Below are 19,667 nucleotides of genomic sequence, written 5' to 3' on the forward strand. Positions count from 1 at the left end.
TGGCTCCAGGAGTCCTGATGTCCGAGACAAGACATATGCCCAGGCCCGAGAGAGAGAGCATCTGAGATCATTCTTAGGGGAGAGGGTCAGATTCGGGGCTGAGGACTTCAGTAAAATAAAGAACCCTTGGTAAAAGTAGAGTCCCCTGGGAACAACACTTGTTTAATTTAACCTCATACTTCTCTGAAACCCCAGGGACGGCTTCCAATGGGACACATCCCCCCCCCAAACACACACCCCTTCTTGCACCTGTTTTGTTTCTTAAAAGACAGGCTTCTGTTTTCACATCATCTCCTAAACCGCAAGATGAACGCGGGCTGCCGGGGAACCTGAAGTTGGAAGGCGCCTAGGCGCGAGAGCCTGTCTCATCCAGGGAGGCTCCCAGGTCTCCAAGGTGCCCGCGAAGCCGCGGACCCCAGGGGGGGCGACCCGGAGCTCCCCACCGAGCCCCTGAGCGCAGCGGGCGCCGCGGCGAGGCGGGCGCGCGGGGGCCGGTGGCCCGGGAGGGGCGGGCGGTGACTCACGCGGCCGGGGGCCGCGGCGGCACCTCCGGCCGAGCGGGGCGAGGGGCTGCGCCCGCCCGCGGGGCGCATGCGCGCTGCCGAGCGGCGCCCGCTCCCTCCCCGCCCACCTCTCCCTCCTCCCCCTCCCCCCGCCCCTTCATCCCCGCCTGGCTCCCTCTCTCCTCGCCCGCCGGGTGCTGAAGTTGGGCGGATGGCAGCAAACCGGCTCCGCTAGAGGACCGAGCCGCTCAGCCCCGCGCCCCCGGACCCATCGCTGCGCTGCCCACACCTCCAGGCGACTGGGTAAGATGTTGCCTCCGATCCTGAGCGGTGCTAAGTCAATGGCATCAAAATGTCTGCTTTGCACCGATGGGTGCATTTTTTTTTTTTTTTAAGGTAGTAGGGGGTGGGTGCGGAGGGGAAGGAAAGAGGGGGCGGAGAGTGCAACTGTCTATGCGCCGGCGGGGGAGTCTGCCGACGCGGGGGCGGGGGGGGGGGTCCTCTGGGCCGCCCCAGAGACCGCGGGAGGAAGCGGGGGCCGCGCCGCGGGTTTGAGAAGTTAAATCCCGCGTAGCAGCCTCGGCACGGTGCGCTCGTTGCCCTCCGGTTGCTGCGGACCCGCTGGGCGAGCGTCCTGCCCGCCCCGGGAACCTCGGGTCGGGTTCCCCCAGCGGAGAGCCGGGCGCCTTGGGGATCCGAGCGAGGGCCGGGGGGGCGGCGGCGGCGGCGGGAGAACCCGCGGGGGCTCAAGGTCCCGCCGATTTGGTCGGCTGCTTGTTAGCAAACCGAATGTGAAATTAACAGTGTCCAACCGAACGGGCACCTCGGGGTGGTATTTTCTTCTTTCTTTACCTTTGGGAAAATGCAGGTGGGGAAGATGTCAGGGGAGGGGGGTGGGGTCGGTGCAAAAATGCATACCTTGAGCGTCGGTAAAACAGCTGAGGGGTGGTGTGTGTGTGTGTGTGTGTGTGTGTGTGTGTGTGTGTGTGTGTGTAGGGGATGGGGGCCTCTCTTTTGTTCTTTCCCCTCCTTTAGGTCGGAGGGAAGGGAGTTCCAGTGTGCACTGCTTGGGGTAGATTTCACAGCCATCCGGGGCGAGGAGGTGGAACGCCCACCAAACCCCGAGCCGCTGCCCGGGTGGGTGTATCCGGGACTCTTACTATAGGTGGTGCTGATTCCTTCTATTATCGCCAGAATCCCCGTTTAATAGCGGCTGACTCGCCAGCCTTCCTCCTCCCCTGCCTCTTCTGTGCTGCGGCAGAGGCTGGGTGCAGACACTCGGCCGTTTCCTCTACTCCCTACCTCCCTGTCTCTGAAAAATGTCGGAGGACTTGAGGATGGCGGAGAGACAGAGCTGGTCTCGGAAACCACGGATGGGGAGATGCTCCTGGCGAGCGGGAGGCTGCTGGCAGGGCTTCCCCAGCAGCCCGCGCCAGCCTCCGGAGTCTCTGGGCTCCTGGGTACAGAGCAAGGGTCGCCTTGGCCAAAAACGATGCCCACGGTGCGGGAGACACGCCCTGCGCCCCCCGCCTCCATCCGGAACCCCTGAAGGGACAGCCGCTCACCTGGGACAGTCTCGGTCGCTCTGGCAAGACTGACCCTGGCTCCTGGCATAGTAGTTTTCCTAACCACTCTGACCTTGCCATAAACGTTTCCTTCTTTAAAAAGAGGCACTCGAAGGTTTGTCTAGAGAACTTTGCAGTCTTCCCACAGTTGTTTCTTTTTCTTTTTAAAAATTGTGATACAGCCAGACTCTTTCCATCATGGGATGACTGTCGCAAATAATAATGAGAGCAATCTTGTAGTTTGATTCTCGATTAAAATAAGCGTTTCTGAGACTGCCGTCTGCATTTCCGGCATTCACATACACTGGTTTTCCGGGTGATGAACCCTCTGAAAATCATTTAATTGGGGAAATGAGAAACGGTTTTCACTCTTGTAATGAGTAATAATCTTTCCGTCCTGGTTTCATAGCTTCTAGACATTATTTGTATTAAATACTTTCGAAAACTGTGAAATACTTTGGGTAAATTGTATTGCTTCTTGTGACAACAATAGCAGTTAAATGTGAAACATACATTTTGCACTAATATCTAATGAAAAGCTGATTTGTATTCACTAATTCAAATGAATGAGCCATTTGACCTCCTCCAACTAAGTTACTATTATTAAGCTGTTTTTTCTGTTAGCATGAACTAAAACAATAATTAGCACACTCATGGGAGAGTAGACATTCACTGTTTTAATAATCTAAGAAACCGTATTTAAAGAAATCATGATAGGGTAGTTTATTTACAGTTTTTGGAGATGAGAAAAGTGTTTATTTACAAAGGATTGGATGGTATCATTTATTAAATGAGATGAATCTCCATGACAATGCCACCTGATCTCAGAGCCATGGGCACTTATCCTTCTTCCTGAATTTGTAGTCTGAAAGATTAAGAGACTCACCTAATTTACAGAACAAGCAACAGAAGGTGTCTGATGTGCTAAATTCTACCCTCTTGCTCTGGCTCCTCAACTATTCCTTGGTTTTTAGTCCCTACGAAAGAGAATTAACAAAAAGAGTTAATTTGCTATTCCTGATCATTAATAAGGCATCCAGCTTTTCCTGCTCAAATAGATATCTCTCTGCTTTCAGGGAATCTTTCTACAGAGATCTGGGCTTCCCTGTTGGCTCAGATGGTAAAGAATCTGCCTGCAATGCAGGAGACCCAGGTTCAATCCCTGGGTGGGGATGATCCCCTGGAGAAGGGAATGGCTACCCACTCCAGTATTCTTGCGTGGAGAATTCCAAGGACGGAGGAGCCTGGTGGGCTGCAGTCCATGGGCTTATGAAGAATTGGGCACAACTGAGCAACTAACACTTCACTACAGTGTCCTAAATTATTTGAACTCATAATGTTGAGAGTCTAATTCATTATCATTCCTGTGGATAGCTTAGACTTTTTAAAATAATAAAAAAAGAAAATTCCTTAACATTTCTTACCACTAAGGCCAGGGCCTTTGAAGAAAAGGAGAAATGTTTATATCCTCACCCATTTGACCTTATTATAACAGCCAAATCCAAAAGTAAATTGATAAAAATTCTGATTGACTCAAGAATTAAAAGTAAGAAAGCATTTACCTGTTAATTTGCAGTTGTAGAGATTGTGGCCTTCATATTAGAAATCCATTTGCTAAAAGACATGGGCTTTTCTGGAAAAGTGAAAGGTGGGCATGGATAAGGAAATATGGAGCCAAGAGAGATGGGAGCCTATCCAACTGCATTTCTGCTGAGAATTCTTTTTCTGATAGCCCAACTCTGCTTACTTAACAATGAAAATATATTGCACCACCCAGAAGGGCAAATACAAGGACCACTATACACACAGTGGATGAGAATAAAGTTGCTTATGTGCTATGCTTCTGCTTAACACGTCCAACTCTTTAGCCCTTCGGATTGTAGCCTACCAGGCTCCTCTGTCTGTGAGATTTTTCAGGCGCGAATACTGGAGTGGGTTGCCATTTCCTCCTCCAGGGGGATCTTCCCGACCTAGGGATCAAAACCATATCTCCTGTGTCTGCTGCATTGCAGGTGGATTCTTTACCCACTGAGCCATCAGGTTCCATGATAGTAAAAAGTATTTTATTTCATTTGATTATTACAGGTAGAGTATAAGCGTGAATTCATTATAGGGGTTTAAAATCACATGCTATTTCCAGGGAGTGACCTGGATCCTCAGTAATACTATAAATGTTTATGGAAGTGTTAAGAAATGAAACAGTCCTTACATTTAGGTAGCCAGGTCTTTTAATGTTAGATTATATTTACCCTCACCATCTCTTCCCATCTCCACTTTCCCCCCAAAGACTTCACTAATATCCAGAAAAATTTCTTTCTCTTGTTATTCTTGCTGTTGTGCCAATACCTAGCACAATATCTGGCAACAGGCAAATATTAAATAAGAACTTATTCAATAAATGAATTTTGCAGAGTGGGCATGGATCACAAAAGACTTTCTTGCTTTTTACATTTGTTTAGAAGAATGCTCACATTCATTACCAAATATACTAGTTTGAGATTCTAAAGATCATGTTCATAGTCCTACATCTTTGCAGGAAGCCATTTTTAGAATTGTCACTTTGTGAATATTCATGTTTTTGCCATAATACTGCTATTGTTGATCTGTTTCAAACTTTAATTAAAGTTTAAATTGCCTGTAGGCAGGCATGGGCATGATGAACACAAGCTTTGGGGCAGGTTGACTTTAGTTATCGTCCTGGCTCCTCTGTTTAATAGCTTTGTCACCGTGGTCAAGTCAGTTACCTGCTTTGAGCCTCGGTTTCTTCCGATATAACAGTAGGGATAAACACCCACTTCCTGAGATGTTTGCAAGCATAAATATAGTGCAGTGTATATAAAGTGCTGGGTATGTGCCTAGCATGTCTTCCAAAGCCTAAAAAACTGCTACTGAATATATGGGGCAGTTTACGACCAGTTTATTTCCTATGAATCAACAGGCATTTTTTTTTTAAGAGTTTGAATCACATTATAGAGCTTCATACTTGTTTTTACAAACAACAGATATTACTTTGTTGGCATTTTTCAAGAAACTGAAATCAGTATTTTTAATATAATTTAGTGATTGCAAAATAGTTCACCTAATGCATTTCAGTTTATTAGGTAATCTTTCAATGTTTATATTATTTCCAGTATTTTACTGTTTTAAGTGATGTGCATTCTTAGGCATAGATTTTTATGGCTTTTTTTTCCTTTAGGCTTGATACTTAGGATATCTAGATCTCTGCAAAATAATATCATCTTTTAAAAAATCATTACTAATTTGATATGTGAAAATGATATTTTCAAACTTTTATTTCTTTGGTTACTAAAAATGCTGATAATTTTTATTCGACAAGCTTACAGCAGTTTTTTTTTATCTTGAGGATCACTTGTTCAAGTCTTCTCCCACCTTGTCCACTGTATTCTGAAAGATTTTATTTATTTGAAATGCTAATGTTAATTTTAAGAGACACAGCTGGAGAAGGATCAGCCATAGGATTAGGGCTGCTGTGGTGTCCATAACTTACTGCCACTTTCCACCACCCTTGGTCCTTCCAAAGCACACGTGTTCTCTTACTCGCTGAGGTCCATCATTTTTGTGTGCTATGCACGTACACTCACACCTTACTAACAAGAAGGATGTATCTTACAGAAGAACTTGAACTTTTTGGCCAACCCAACACACGACATGACCAGTTCTCAGATTTTCATTGACTGTTTCTGCCAGTTGCCAGTGTAAACTTTTGAGATTTCCCGAGATAAGTGAGATTGAAAGGAAATAGGCAAGTCGATGGAGGTCCTCCAGAACATTAATTTAAGTTTCTCATCAGAATGAAATCAATTAAGTTTCATAAGGCCATGTCATATTAGAATCCTAACTTACCTCATTTTTTGACTGGAGGTGAAACTTAAATCTTTAAAAGTTGAGACTAATCTGGTACCTTAATGAGTGGTGTTTCATGTGATTTAGTGCTCTGATAAGTTCCTGGTTTTGAATTTTTAAATTCTGTGACTATAGACAGTTGGTTTCAAAAGCTTAAATATTTAGCTTGGAAAATCTATAAAGCCCCTCAGCTGTTAAACTACCTAGAAAGTGTAAAATTTTTTATAATTATTACTGGTTCCAGTTTATCAAATATTGTAAAGCCTCAGTAATACAGAATGTGTAAGCCTGGAATTTATAATGAATAAGAGGCCCCTGTAGGAGGAACAGTGAGGTCTGGTGGAACAGAAACACTTGTTTGAAATAGAACTGGATTTGCATTCTTGCTCTACTGTTTACTAGATGTGCAGGCTTTTTTTTTTTTGCTAAACTCTGTAAATGCTTTATACTTGAAATTCTAACATGAGTAATAAACATCTAAAATCTCTCTGAATTCCTTAAACTTTGTGTTTGAGATTAAAAAAAAAACTGTGTCAATAAATATAATTTTATTATAGACAATGAATGTGGTTCACAAAGCAAATATTTACTTCCTTGGATTAGGTCACAGGCTTTTCAAGGAACTTCTGATTGGCTGTTGAAATACAAAGGTTATAATTCAAGAGCCATGGCATTACATTAAACAGACACAACCCAGGGGAAATTATGACATAAATGAAATGAGCAGGTAAGTGTTTATTTCATTTCTTTAATTATCTTGGGTCTTCCCAGTGGCATCATGAGTTAAATTCAAGGAAAACTCTTTTGTGAAAGTTGACAACAGTCTGTATTTCAATAAATGGTCAGGGCTTAGTTTTTTTTTTGTTTTTTGGCATATTATGACAGGCTATCTAATCTAGAGATTTTACAAATCCATTTTGGTTCTAGGAAAACTACCTCATATCTCCACCCTATTTCCCTCAACTCTTCCTTTTTCAGGCTTCAATTAATCAAAATCAACAAAGATTTGAAAGTCTGCTATAACAAGAGTGGCAACTGTGCGATTTAATTTAGAGGATGTGAAAAAGCATATGGAATATTACCCTTCAAAGAGACTTTAGAAGCAGGGAATGCAATTTGGTAGAAAGAGTTCAAACTTTGGATTCAAATAGCCAGAGATTTAGCCTTAACATTGTTGACTCTTAGTATCATTATCTGTAAATTGAAGACTGATTGTTATGTATCTTAAAACTGTTGAGTGATTAAATGAAATGATGTCCATAATTTGTCATGTATTGACAATCACTATGCCGCTGTTATGGGACTTCCCGGGCAGCGCTACTGGTAAAGAACCTGCCTGCCAATTCAGGAGACTTAAAAGACATGGGTTTTATCCCTTGATTGGGAAGATCCCTGGAGGAGGGCATGGCAGACCACTCCAGTATTCTTGCCTGAAGAATCCCATAGACAGAGTGGCTTGGTGGGCTGCAGTCCATAAGATCACAACTATAAGATCTCAGAGTCGGCCATGACTGAAGTGACTTAGGATACACATGCAACTGTCCTAGAGTTAAACAATGAAAAATAAACCCAAGAATAATTAAAATAATTAAGATAAACCCAAGGAACATCAGTAGATCGTAAGTGCTTAAAGGCATTTTTGATTCTTGCCAGTATTTTTCTTGATTAATGGGTCCTTAATTAATATGGAAGCTGTTCTCCCAGTGTCTGCCGTGTTGCCATGTTATTCTTTCCTGACCAGTTTGTTTAACCAATCTGTTAAGCGAACAGTCATTCATTCGTAAACATTCTCAAGCACATATTATGTGCCAGGCCCTGCGATATGATTTTGGATGCAAAAAAAAAAAAAAAAAAAAGATTAAACATGGCCTCTTTCTACAAGTTCACACAGAAGCTTCTTCAACTTAGTATTATTTTGTTTGCATCAGTTGAGCCCTGGTTGTTCTGAGTTTACAAGTCATAACTAGAGATGGTGTGGAAGTAATGAGAAAAGATCTCCTGAGGATTTAGAAATTTTAGGCTCATTGACTTCCAAGTGTAGAAATCTCTGCTCCTAAAGAAAGCTCTAAGCAGAGGCTCAGATAAGGGGAAGGGAAAATAGGAAGTGGTTCGCTGGAGCTCAGTGGATGATTTACCAGCCACCAGGTCCAAACCACAGACCTGAGGCTCAGCCATCTTTGTGGACCCACCCCAACTCCCAAATCTCCCTCTTTAAAGTGGCCACATTTGTCTGCATACGGGTGTACTGTGCCTACCCCTCGCCCCCTCACTTAAAGGCTGCCCTGGGTGATCATTGGGATATTATTTCAGGTATGTTGGGGGAGGGGGTAAGTAAAGGGAGACAGAGAAAATGAATACCCCACCCTTCCTGAGGACCCACATTTCCCATACAATAAATATATTGTCATTTTTTTCTCCCAGTATGATTGCAGTTCTTTCACTGATAACAGTCTTTTTGTAATATAGTAATTGACCAGAAGGGGCTTCCTGGTGGTTCAGTGATAAAGAATCTGCCTGCCAATGGCGGATACTTGGGTTCAGTCCCTGGTTTGGGAAGATCCCCTGGAGAAGGGAATGGCAACCCACTCCAGTATTCTCATCTCGGAAATCCCACGGACAGAGGAGCCTGGTGGGCTGCAGGCCATGGGGGTCACAAAAGAGTTGGACATGACTTAGAAACTAAAACAGCAACACGATTGACCAGAAATCCAGAATTCTCTTTTCAGATATGAAAAAAAAGAAATTTGTTTTTTAGGAAAACCGTCTTCAGCACCTACTTGTTGAAATCACTAACGTGATCTCTAAGTCTAGCAACTAGATTTTTCCTGATCTAGGATGATTTGATATCATTTGTAAAACCAGAAGGCTTCAAGTCCTTCCTAGCAAAATGTTATGAATGTACAGTTAATTTAGCCATATATAGTAATGAAAGAATTGACATTATGAATGAATTAACTTGAAAATAAGCTGAACCCTCATTTCAGCCACCAGATTTACCTTGCTTATCTTTCAAACTTTAATTGGGCTGCTAATAAGTAACCATTTGTATTAATTTGGGAGTTGAACATATTTCTCAATTTATTTCACTCAGAACTACTATACAACATTTTATCTAGTGAGTCTTGACCATACTAAACTCATAGGTTACCAGAAAAAGCAAAGGAAAATGAGTATCTTTTTTGAAAGAACTAAGGCATAGCTATGCTATATATTTCTGTATAATTTTTATGCTGAAAACCAAGGGATAGAGAAATTCTTATGCATTGGATTTGTCCCCAAAGTTTAATATTTTAAAAAGATGATTTTATGTGTCAGTGTCTGAGTATATGGGCATACTTTTTGCTTATGAGTTGAGAGCAGGAAACAACTGACCTGATGCTTATGCAGTCATAGCCAAATGCTGGGAGGAGAAGATACATACTTGAAAATGCAAGGGGAGGTACATTGAGGTAAGATTGAAAGTCAAGTAAAAAACAGAAAGACTGGGCTCAGAAAAGGAGACTATTAGCTACAAACTTACTTCTTAAGGTATAATGTCATTCAGTACATTATTATGTAACCCTGCTGTATTATATAACCACCTCCAGTTTTGTAAATTCATGCAATCTAATCTTAAGAAGGTAATTTTCCCCCCTAATTCAGTTTTTTCATTGACTGAACATCTGAGTAATACAAGTGGTATTTCATGAGGTAGAATTTCATTAAATAAGTGTTAATTCCAGGGTGGAAAAAAGTAGAGCACTTTTCTTGACTTGACATAGGTTATGTTAATAGTTAAAAATTCTTGTAGGTGACACTCAAATTCAACTGCATTGATAGAAAATCTGCTCCAAATTTTCTTTTTAAATGTCGCTACTCCTAAGTCCATCTTGCATAAAATTAATTTAATTTTTAATTTTTTTGTGTGACAAGGAGATCTTTACATTTTGCTTTAAAATACCAGCAGTGAATAAATGCACATTGTTTTATTGAGCAGTAGACGGTACAATGACTTAACATCCAAACTATTTATTAAGACTTTGAAGGAGTGACAAGTGTGTTTGCAGGAGATTATTTTTAAGGGAATGTGGATTTATGGCTTAGCAAAAACACTGAAAGTAATTACTTGGTGAAGCTGCTGATTACAACCAAAATCTATGTTGCACTGAGTGCCCTGACCCCTGACCACTAGCTCCAGGAAAGTCCAAGTCTGGTCAAGCCTGGTTAGATCTCAGGGAAAAAGAAGGAGGAACTGTGCTTGACATTGGACCCTGAAATCTAAAAAATGAAATTATGAACAGGCAGAAATGATGGAAAAAGAGTGGTCTTTTGGTGCACCTGTTAATGGCCCACGTGGGTCTGGTTTTCCAAGTGTTTGCATTCTATTCCCAACTAGCCTTCAGATTCAGCTACTCATCCCTCTCACCGTTTTCATTTCCTGCCTCCTTATTCACAATTAATGCAACTCACTGGAGCCTTACTCTGTAATTGGGAATACGTGTGGTCAGTCGCTAAGTCGTGATCGACTCTTTGCGAACCCATGGACTGTACCCTCCTGCCAAGTTCCTCTCTTCATGGGACTTTTCAGGGAAGAACACTGGAGTTTGTTGCCTTGTCCTCCTCCAGGGGATCTTCCCGGCCCAGAGATCAATCCTGAGTCTCCTGCATCTTCTGCGTTGGCAGACGGATTCTTTACCACTGAGAATTGGGAGCAGTATCATTAAATAAATCATAGCCAAGGCTTAAGGAACCTAAAGACTAGTTGAAGAAAGAAATGGGTATGTAAATTGCTATTACTGTTCTGTTCTACGGAGAAGGCACTGGCACCCCACTCCAGTACTCTTGCCTGGAAAATCCCATGGATGGAGGAGCCTGGTGGGCTGCAGTCCATGGGGTCGCTAAGAGTCAGACACAACTGAGCGACTTCACTTCACTTTCACGCATTGGAGAAGGAAATGGCAACCCACTCCAGTGTTCTTGCCTGGAGAATCCCAGGGACGGCGGAGCCTGGTGGGCTGCCGTCTATGGGGTCGCACAGAGTCGGACACGACTGAGGTGACTTAGCAGCAGCAGCAGTTCTAGGAGAGAAATAAAATGCTGTGAGGAACTTTCGATTCATTTTAGGTGGTCAGACCAGAATCTGGTAGACATTTCTTAGAAGCAGTAACATTTTTTCAAAGTACTAAAAGATGAAAATTTGACAAGGAATGGCCTTCCAGGCTCAGAGACAATGTAAAGAAAGAAAGGCACAGAACTGGGGAAAGTCGAAAAATACTTTGTGGCACAGTTTTCCAGAAGTACAAAGTACAGGCAGGAAATCACAGGATAAAGCCAAGGAGGAGACAGATACTGGTGGGTGTTAATATCCAAGTGAAAAGCTAACATTGTCCCTGCTAGGGGCAGAGTGCCGTGGGTGTCGAATAAATAGGGCATTATAGGATGAAGACTGTACATGTCAGATCTGGGCCGAGGGGAGGAGAAGGCAGCAGGAACACGATTTCAGCTCTTCAGGTGAGAGAAGATGAGGCCTGAACTGGGAAAACATCCAAAGGCTAACTGAAGGCAGTTGGGAAGATGATATCATGAAAACCTGTTCCACTCAGAGCTTTCAAGACTTGGTCATCATTGTGATTTAGAAGATGTGAAAAGACCCTTAAACCCAATGTAGATTTGAGCCTGTGTATCTAGGTAATGCAGATGCCATTAAGACCTGGAGAAACCAAACTGATGAAGAGGCCGAGTTCAGCCTGGGGAAGGCTTTGCCAGATCCATCAGGGTTCTTGATTAAAAACCCGGTTGATTCAGTAGGAAGCAAGTCTGCTCTTAGCTATGTCAATAGAGACACAGAGCGTCTAGAAGGAAGTTGAGGACACTTCTGTACTGTTCTGCATTTTTCAAACCACAACTAGTGTGCTGTTTTGAATTTCTTTCCTTCTGGACACCCTGGTTAGAGTTTTGTGATACGAATAGTAAAATGAACAGACACCATTCATTCATGGGAGAAGTGATTATTGGAGGCATTGGTATTTTTTTAACCTGGAGTAGAGTGGTTTCCCTAGAGAATATGTGTGTTTCTCCATTTGGAGAAGAGCCATGTGAAATGATTAGACTCATTTTAAATTGCCCCAGTGACATAACAGGAATAACAGAACCACATGGCAGAGTAGTGAGGAGACAGTACAGACATTGCCCTGTGTCAAATGTAAATTTGGCATTTAATGTAACTTAGCTGTTGTTGTTGTTTAGTCGTTCGGTCGTGCCTGACTCTTTGCAACCCCATGGACCGTAGCCTGCCAGGTTCCTCTGTCCGTGGGATTCTCCAGGCAAGAATACTGGAGTGGGTTGCCATCCCCTTCTCCAGGGGATCTTCCTGACGCAGGGGTCGAACCCACATCTCCTGCACTGCAGGCAGATGCTTTACCAACCACTGTCTCTGTTCAGTTCAGTTGCTCAGTCATGTCCGACCCTTTGCAACCCCATGGACTGCAGCACACCTGGCTTCCATCACCAACTGTCTTTACCACTGTCTTAAAAATAGCATTAGAACCAGTGGGGACATGTGGTTGAGATAGATTTTGCTGTCCTATTGAGAATAACTGTTTAACAGTCAAAGCCAGCTTGGTAGATGGGCTGCCTTGAAAAGTGATGAGTTTACTGACAAATGCTCAGTGGATAAACAGTTGGCAGCGATGTTATGGAGATGAGTTAAGGGTTTGGAGGGTAAAAGATCTGCAAGGCCTCATTCTGACTCCGCAGTTCAATTGGCTCCAGGGAATTTGGAATATAGACTCAGGAGAGAGGTTTCAGCTAGAGATAAACCTTGAAAATCTTTTTTTTAGAGGTGGTGGTAGTAAGTGATTACCAAAGGAAAATGTTTAGGGAGCAGCAGGACCTTGGAATAGAATCCTGGAGAGTATCTATGTTGAACGGGCATGTGGGAAAAGAAGGAAACTAAAATACATGCACATATATATCAATACATTCATACGTAAGATGGTCAGAATGGGAAAAAAATGTGTTAAAAAGAAAATGATACTCGTTTTTCTCTTTCTGACTTACTTTACTCTGTATGAGAGACTCTAGGTCCATCCATGTCTTTTCAAGTGACCCAACTTCATTTCTTTTTATGGCTGAGTATAAAATAGATAATGCGAACCTACTGTGTAGCTCAAGGAACCCTACCCAGGGCTTTGTGGTGACCTCCATGAGGAGGATATCCAAAAGAGAGGGGATGTATGTATACATATGGCTGATTCACTTTGCTGTATGGTCGAAACTCACATGACATTGTGAAGCAACAATATACTCCAGTAAAAATTAATTTAAAAAAGAGAGTGAAGACACTGTACCATGAAATCAAGAAAGTGGAATTACTCTTAGCCAGTTTCATTCATATTTATAGCTCTCTCCCAGAAGAAGTTGGAAAAGAGACAGGTTAGGGAAGGAAGAGCAGCTGGTTATGTCATGTGGCAGAGAGGGTAAGATCAGGAAATTCCTTGGGATTGTCTAAAAAGCACTTGTGATTAATGATTTATACACTTTCTGTTTCCAAGAGGTTTGGGGCAGCTTAAACAAAAGCACTTTCACAGATGGCAATGAAAATTAAACAATATATAGGTAAGAAGCCACAGAGAGAAATAAATTGGGGGTGGGGGGGGTGGTGGTGAACATGCCCCAGAACATGGATGGGCATGTTGTCATAACAGAAGCGCTCAGTTTCAGCTCTCAAGTTCCAGCCACCAAAGCAATAGGGTTTAACAGGACAGGTTACCTGGAACCCACTGGTAAATGAAGAAAACAGTCTTTCAGAAGTCTTTTTTTTTTTCCTGGCATGAATTTCTGTGAATTGTATATCCTATGGATTCTCAGATAAGGAACGGTAGCATGTTACACTACCATGGTGCTGCTGAATCAGATGCTGGCTTGCTTTGAATTAGTTTCTTTTTTAAGCCCTCGAAGGTCAAGTATATAGTATTAAGATGAAGCCTGTAAAAACCAGTAATGCAGTGATAATTTTAGACAAGCCAGGAGTCTGGTTACTCCTGAGTCTAAAAAATCAGCATGTAAGGTAGCATTAGAAGGAAGGGCATTGTCACTAGGAGACTCTAGGGTAGTTCCAGGAACACAGGGGAGAGAAGACACTACATGCCCTGAAGCCTCAGGTCCTTTGCATGTCCACACCTCGACCTAAACAACTCTCCTCTTGATCTTTCTCATCACCCACACTTCAGTTCAAATGTCACCTCTTTAAAGACCTTTTCTGCACTCTCCAACGCTGGCACATCCTTATTCCTCCCTTTGTCTGTCATTCTTTAATAATAGCCTGTTTTATTTAACCCACAGCATTTACTGTACTGTTATTTTATTTATCATGTCTCCTTCCTTCCGCCAAAGAGAATGCAAATTAGTACACCGGGAAATGCCAAGAAGAGTAGATGCACCTTGTGTGGAAGGAATGAATGATTTGTGGATGGCGAGGAACTCAGCTCAGTATTGATGGGATAAACTAAATGAATGGTGGTTCTGGGAATGGAATAAATTCTCCCTAAAGTGCTAGCTGAGAAGGATGATTCTCATCCTGACAGATTTTGTTCTGGCAATTTTAAGAACACTCAGACTTGGAAGAAGAGCACAGATTCTCTGTATACTTTCCTTTCCACTCTTAGGAAGCAGGGGTACTAATATGAATGCTATGTTCGTGAGTAGTCATTCATTGATCAAGGTTCTAAGGGGAGGAGCTTAAGTGGGAAGAGCACAAAGGGCCCTGTGTGTGGGGGGAGGGGGCACACACACACACGTACTCATTCCTGTCTCATTCTTTGCCACCCCATGGACTGGAACCCTCCAGGTTGCTCTGTCCATGGAATTTTCCAGGCAAGGGTATTGGAGGATTGCCATTTCCTTCTCCAGGCGATCTTCCAAACCCAGGGATTGAACCCATGTCTCTTGCGCCTCCTGCATTAGCAGGTGATACTTTATCACTGCACCACCTGGGAAGCTCACAAAGGGCCCTACATTGTAGCAAATTCTCTTTTTTTCTCCTTTGAGATGAGACTGTTTAGCTTTACCCACTTAACTTTTGAAGAATATCTTTCAAAAATATTGTATGCTATTTTAGCATAAATAATGTTTCAGGACTCTTTAAAAATACTTTGCTATTAGTTGTACCTCCTTTTATGGTCCCTCCAGACAGTTGACAATAAAACCCCTATTGTGCTGGGGAGTGTCATTGTTGGGGGAGGTGTATGTGGGTGGTCCAAGAAATGCATAAAAATTGTCTCAGGTATGAATCAGCTCACTGACATCCAAATGGGAAAGCAGAGGTGCCCTTTGAAAGAAGCAAGCACCTGTGTGTTGGAGAAGAAGCTGAACCCAACTGATGTTAAGACTGAAGCCAGAACAGAAGGTGAGCCTGAGAACACATGGCATGTAGACTAGTTGTTTGAATGAACTATGGAAAGGTGAGGACTAAATAGAGAAGAGGTCATGGCAGCCTGTGGTGGGTAGCAGAACCCAGGAAAAGTTTTTCAACATTTATTTTAGGTTTAGAGAAGACTAGGTTTGCTGGTTGTGAGGAGCAAAATCATCAATGGAGAAAGTTCCAGGGGAATGCTATGAAATTTCCTGGAGCATTGCTTTTATTCATCCCTGAGAAATCTAAAATGTTTCTATATGAAAATAGAAGCAAATATTGGGAAATAGCATATAATATTCATCATTCATTCATTCAAGGTTAGACCTAATCCTTTTAAGAAACTGTGACTATTTGAACCCTGTTTTGGGCTTTGCTTCCAGACTCTAGGGTACAAGTATAGCATTTTAGAAGTAGTGGAATTTCCCCAAGGTTATAGACAGACAAGGAAGTTTAGAATCACGGAGCATAATAAGCTCAAAAGGTACCTTGAAACTATCTGAGTCCACAAAAATAATGGATTCTTTTTTCTCCCATCTCCTCATCTCTAATATTTTAGCTCATAGATAGAATAAAGATGTCCTGGAACAAATGTTAGAATTTGCTTTTTTTCCTAATGCTTTTACTGGAAACATACAAAATGACAAAAAGTTTTTTCAGCTTAGGAGACAGAATAAAGATAATAATCTAGTTTTCCTTGCATGGTGAATGAGGAATTTTTATAATATTAAATGTATTATTTAGTCAATTGACCAAATGTTTGGCTGTTAAAAAAGTTCGTAAAAAAGTGAACAAAGAATTTCCTACTTACATTTTGTTAACTTGTTCCACAAGGAGCTGTCAATCTAATAAGTGTTACCTTGTGTAATAAGCAAAAGTAAATTACCATAGTTTTGACTGGCTATGAATACAAATTTCAAAGTGAAAATGAGTGCTAAAAGTCACAAATTCACTGGGAAAGCAGTCTTTTGAATGTGATATGAAATAAGGTTAATTTTCATTTATGTTCATTCTCTTATTTGAGAGCAGAGTAATGAACTGTCATTCAAAAGTAGAGAAATAAACAGAAAGCTAAAGTTCAGATCATAAAAATGAAAGGAAGAAATCAGTGTCTAACTGCAGGTCTTTCAAACCACAAAGCAGAAATCAAATTCACTTTGTGTAATGTCTTGTGGTTGGTTGTTTCTAACGTCCCACTGCATTTGGCTTCTATAGGAATAATCTGGGGATGGAGAACAAGTGATTTTGGAAAAAAAATTGTGACGTAGAAGAGGATTGATGCTGAATGAGAAGCAGACTTTTTTTATGTGGCTCACGCAGTGAAGTTTCTCTTTTACCTAATACTTTGTCAATGTTGTTCAGTCACTCAGTCGTGTCTGACTCTTTGCAACCCCGTGGACTGCAGCACGCCAGGCTTCCCTGTCCTTCACTGCCTCCCAGAGTTTGCTCAAACTCACGTCCATTGAGTCAGTAATGTCATCCAACCATCTCATTCTCTGTCACCCCCTTCTCCTCCTGCCCTCAATCGTTCCTAGCATCAGGGTCTTTTCCAGTGAATCGGCTCTTTGCATCAGGTGGCCAAACTAATTGAGTATCTATTAAATGACAGGCTCAGTTCTGGGAGATTCAGATTTATTAGAGAACAAAACAGACAAAATTGCCTGCCTCCAGGAGGTGTATATGTTTGATCTTTGATTTTTTTAAATTGATTCATAAAGGTAGTCCTTTGTAAGGCACTCAGGGTCCTTTGCAAAGCTGGGCTATCAAATATATATGTATATATATATATGTGTGTGTGTAATGTATTGCTAATAATATATAATATATTCAATCCCAAAGAATATATACATGTTTATGTATATTAATACTTTATTTTACTCCTCCATTAATTGCAAATAAATAAGGCTAAATAAGGAAGCACCGAAGGCATAATAGCCTATCAGACTGAAATATAAAGGGAATTTTCTGCATTTAATTCTTTCTAAACTGACATGACATCAGTCCATTTCAAATCAATGTATTGTACTACTCCAAATATGTTAGTTGCAGTTCAGAAAACCCTGGAATGAGAGGTCAGAGGAAGAAGAGTCCATGCTCCTGCCTTCCCTCATTCAAGGAGATATGGCTGATAGCATCCCAAGTTCCGGGCACCAGGGGGAGAAGCGAGCTTATTTTTCTTAGGCAAGAAATCTGACTTCCCTCCAGGAATTTCCCAGGAATGAGCCGCTCTGTCTCGCATTTGCTCTTGCTTCCCTGCATTCTGGGCTCCAAGGTACATTTCAGAGAATTGAAAGCAGAATTAACTGGTAGAGAATTTTGAGGAGCATTGGAAAATTTAGATCACATTTAACAGAGGTAGAAAACCAAAAGAAATATGTTCCTGAAATGCATATTTAGGTAATAAGATAGGAATGCAGTTTTACTGTGTCTAAGCTCCTGGAAAAATTATATATGGTAACTGTATAGTGTGTGGAGCCAGAATGGAAGTGAAGTGAATAAAAATGAATAAAGCTGTAACAGAGAAGAAGCGGAGGCAGCTTAAAATTACAAGGAAGGATATGGTACTCTTTTTTTTTTTTTTTTTGACAGATGTTTAGCAGATCTCCCTGTAACCAACATGTATGCAAAGTTTCCAATTATAGGAGAAACAATATTTCCTAAAGTGGAGCAATCTGACCTCCTCTTTTATCTGTGATTTATTTTGGTTCATAATGACATATACAGAATCATAGAATGCCTTTGTTTTCAAGGATAGCATTGAAGCAAGAAATGAAGACTTATCAAGAGCTGTTAGGGATTTGATTTTTACCAAGGGGAAATGAAAGAAAGACATCTGAATGTATTCCAAGAAAATAAGTAACTATAGCAAATGCTTTGGTTGGTTTTTTTTTGTTTTGCAATGATGGACTTTACAAATGTATGAGTATTCCATATCCACTTGCAAGATAGTTAAGGACAGAGAAGCCTGGTATGCTGCAGTCCATGGGGTCACAAGAGTTGGACATGACTGAGTGACTGGTCAACAACAGAATAAGGGATATTTTTACAGCTGAGACTTTAAAATAGTAAGTTTTAAAGTTATGTGTTTGGGGAAGGAATTAAAATGTAATTGTCATAGTGTCTGATGTGATAGAAAATATGATAGAGACTTTAAGAAGGTTATTTTTATCAGTAATTGTTTTGTACAATGCGAAAATTGTATTATATAATTTATCTAGTTTAACTTAAAGGAACAATTAAAGACTTCATAGTAAAATGAACTCAATTTAAATAAATTATTGCATGTGTGTTTAAACTTGTTTTTTGACACTTTAAATGTAACTGTAATACTGTTAAGAGGTGTTTGCAAAAAACTCGACTTGCCAATGCTTATAGTATTTAATACTATACTGCTAAAATATGTGTTAAATCTTGAGATGGGATTTTGGACAACCGAATCCTAGCTATGGCCATAAAGCTAATTAGTGAACTCCTGAATCCTAGCATGCCTAAGAACTGTAATATTCAGATGAGATCACTGTCATGTCATCATGATATTTATATTGGTTCCCACTAGTCATCTGGGATTGCTGATCAACCATGGATCTGTATGCTTTACAATGTAGTGAATGCTCCCTCCTAAAGGAAGATTTCAGAGGCAGACTCTGCAGTTTGAGGATGAATGTCTTCATTTTCTTTCTTACACCACACTTCTACCTGCAAAGACCAATATATATGCTTACTTCCAGAAAATAGTTTCTATTCTGCCACTTTTGTGCCTTTGCTCAGACACTTTTCTGCCTGGATCACTGTACATGGGTCCCTTCAATATTTCTAAATCCTGACCATCTTTGAAGGTCTAAGCTCAAGTCCGAAGACCTTCATGAACCCTCATCTGGCCACCTCCAAGTGGCCTCTCTTTCCTTGGAAACTGCCTGTATCATAACAATGACACATGTTCTTTCTTTTTTTCTCCATAGTTTATTGTTTTAATTTAAACACGTGTATTGTCTTCTCCATGAGCAAACCCTTTCCATTTCCACATTCTTATCCAAGGGTGGCATCTACACAGTCACCCACACTGGAATTGCAACAATCAACCTTGACTGATCCTCCCCGCCAACAACCATCACAGCCTGCTTATATCTAACTATCCCCAACCAAGGCTTACTCTACCTCTTGGGCACTTCTTACCTCTGCCCCATTTCCCCATTTCTGCTCTTCCAGTTCACTGTCCACATCTTGCCTGGACTCCTTGGCAGCATTCTCTGTCCACCTGTCCTCCACACCAGTGCCAGGATGACCAAGCATATTACTCCTGATCCTGCCCTAGACTTAGGAAGCACCCACTGTCTCCTATCACCT

At 41.6% G+C, this 19,667-nt stretch overlaps 1 protein-coding gene across 4 annotated transcripts in view; it reads left to right on the plus strand.

Annotated features, from left to right (window-relative positions):
* Positions 1–636: 636 nt before the first annotated feature.
* RGS17 (regulator of G protein signaling 17) overlaps positions 637–19,667 on the plus strand; it is a 105,443-nt gene continuing 86,412 nt past the window's right edge. For 2 of the 4 annotated variants that reach the window (XM_070461447.1, XM_070461448.1), the window contains exon 1: positions 639–806. The gene's annotated coding sequence lies outside the window, so the exon portion shown is untranslated. Of the gene's footprint in view, positions 807–19,667 lie in introns of all 4 variants that reach the window. The other 2 variants (XM_070461450.1, XM_070461449.1) reach the window with 2 other exon arrangements.

Source organism: Odocoileus virginianus, chromosome 34 (assembly GCF_023699985.2).
Source record: "Odocoileus virginianus isolate 20LAN1187 ecotype Illinois chromosome 34, Ovbor_1.2, whole genome shotgun sequence".
NCBI lineage: Eukaryota > Metazoa > Chordata > Mammalia > Artiodactyla > Cervidae > Odocoileus > Odocoileus virginianus.